This window comes from Sesamum indicum, unplaced genomic scaffold (genome assembly GCF_000512975.1).
Source record: "Sesamum indicum cultivar Zhongzhi No. 13 unplaced genomic scaffold, S_indicum_v1.0 scaffold00241, whole genome shotgun sequence".
NCBI lineage: Eukaryota > Viridiplantae > Streptophyta > Magnoliopsida > Lamiales > Pedaliaceae > Sesamum > Sesamum indicum.
The window spans coordinates 74,539-77,128 of record NW_011628135.1 but is presented as its reverse complement, the minus strand read 5'-3'; the positions used below and the strand labels follow the sequence as shown (position 1 = coordinate 77,128).

At 37.1% G+C, this 2,590-nt stretch overlaps 1 long non-coding RNA gene across 1 annotated transcript; it reads left to right on the top strand.

Annotated features, from left to right (window-relative positions):
- Positions 1–1,104: 1,104 nt before the first annotated feature.
- Positions 1,105–2,287, top strand: LOC105179928. The gene is made up of 3 exons (XR_849412.2): positions 1,105–1,542; positions 1,899–1,966; positions 2,194–2,287. It is a non-coding gene; the product is annotated as an uncharacterized LOC105179928 (long non-coding RNA).
- Positions 2,288–2,590: the final 303 nt, after the last annotated feature.

Here is a 2,590-nt window from a genome sequence, read left to right as displayed (position 1 = left end):
AATGGTGAAACGGAGGAAAAAAGAAGGGAAAAAACAAAGAAAAAAAGAGGAAAGATGCAGGAGATGCAAGAAATGTAAAAATTTCACGAGTTTTGACTGTTCAAAGCACTTGAATTAAGTCGAACGAAAATGAGCTTGGAAGGATAAGCAACTAGGTTGGCATCGTGCCTTTGAATTCATAAGCCAAAGTTCGACCTGTCTTTTGCCACACCTTGTCAAAGCCCCATTACAACCCATTGAAAGACCCTTTGATTCATGCATTAATTTGCATTTCGTTCGTGGTGGAGATTTGATTCACAAGCAAGCCTATGGTAATGGCATTCTATGTATTGACTTGAGTGAAACCCGAATTCTTAAACACCTTATGTTATGAGTGATTACAATGACATCGTTGTGAGAACCCTTGTGAGAGTGTTGAGACTTGTTTCATTTGGTTTTGATGAAGTCAATGGGATACCTACGTGTTGAATGTTGTGCTACAAGTGCATGTTCTCAAATTGCTCTCTTCTTTAACTATTAAGTCATATTAGTGTAGGGGATATACTTGAGTGATATGAAAGGAAATTTGAGAATTGCTACTTGGATAATTCTTGTATTTGGATCAAGACATGCTTGAGGGCAAGAATGGTTTTTGTGTGTGGAATCTGATAACATATATTTTAATGCTCCTATGCATGCACTTTTTCGAGTGATTGGGAAGGATCTTATTGCATGGATTGTCGATGTTAAGTTACCCCAATTTCATGGGAAGGAGCGTAAGGTAAGTTATAGGGGGTCAAATTCAGCTCTTGTGTTATTGTGCTGCGTGGAATTTAGTCTAAAGTTCACAGACAGCATGTCTTATACTTAATGTTGTCTATCATGTGCCTCTTTATTTGTGTTACTAATAATTATTTCACTAATGGGATCAAGAGAAGTCTTTAGGTATCACATACTACTTTACTCTTCTTCTTGTCCATATGGGTGTCAGGTTATCAATATTTTTCTCATCCAAAATGCTGAGGGTGGAGTTAATCTTAACTGCTTAAATTCGCTTGCTGCCGAATGAGTAATTGTAAAAATGTTGAAACTATTGTGGTCGTCTTTATCAATGGAACTGGAAATGTGCTTATGTCATATGTTAAAGAATGATATGTGAAAACCGATTGTGCTATTTCTTAGAGTGCATATGTGAAAATCTTTCAATTGACAGCATGGAGAGTTCATGGCCTCTGCCATCTGCGTTGGCTTCTGTAACTCATAAACTGAACCTTGAAAATTGATTCAAATCACCTTCATGGCCGAGAGGTCGTTGGGTGCGCTGAGCATGGACACACCCAGTTATTTTTTGGGTTAAACAAAAAGCTTTCAGTTTGCCATCAATGCCTTTTGTAAGTACCAATGTTTTTTGTTCCGATTTTCAGTGTCTTCTTATAAAGATGAAGATTTAAAATGTTGGATACTTTTGAGTATATCAGGGTTGGAAATTCACGAGATTCCATTAAAAGTCACCGCCGCTTGATTTTGGAAAGCTATCAATATCTGATGCTTCTCCGATAATAGGTATGTTCACACTTGGTTTTGGCTGAAAAAGCACTTTTGGACCAATTATGTCTAATTTTCTTTTACATTTGGTTGGGTTAGTTCTGAAGTTACTACCACTTGTAAATGCTTGTCAAGTTAAATATTGTCAATTGTTCAGAAAAAGTAAATTGTTGCTGTTTTTCATTGGGAATCCTAAAATTGCTCTTTCCTTGGCCATACTTTTTCAATATTATAACTATTTTGACTGTTGAGCAGTCAAGTGTCTTTTAAAGCACTAAACCACCAAAGAATAACCAAAAAATACGATTAGTTCCTCCTAAAGGCACCTTTCATTGTCTTGTTTCCTAATGGCACGTTTTATTGTCTTGTTGTAGTGCACGAACTGAAGATTACGAAGATTCTTGTACGACATGCGGAGGCAGTTAATAGCAGACTTTTTGTGGTAAGTTGTTTGGGTGTCATGTTATAAATACATGACCTCTTTGTGCTTGGTGTGTGACGATGGGCATAAAAATTAGTCTTCTGATCTATCTTGTGTGCTTGTCATTTCTCTTTTTGCAGCCCATTCTAGGACATCTTTGTAATCATCTTGCTGTATGTAGAATGATAGAATTGTGTTGTTGACTTGCACTTGCTAAGACTCATGTGCTTACTTTTGTTTGATGACAGCCTAATCCATCTCATGATTTGAAATCTAAAGAGAAAAATGAAGAGGGAAGACGCAAATTAAGACTGTGAAAGTATGTTCTCATCTCCCTCTCTCTCTTGCATACTGCTTGATCTCTTGTCATTTAAGTGTTTAAGAGATCTGTACATTTGGAAATTGTTACAGGCATTAGGGGTTTGGTGAGATTCAAAGGAAATAGTAACAAATAAGACTTTTGGGGGGGGAGGGGGGGGGGAGGAAGTCATCGTGGATTTTTGTTGCGAAATTCAGGCTGTGGAGAAGTTGTGCGATATATTGCTGCATATACTCCACTTAGAGTAACTCTGGTACCACACAGTGTAAACCTTGTCTCGTAGTGAATATTTCTGTTTTGGCATGATATTGTATTTTTATTCAGAG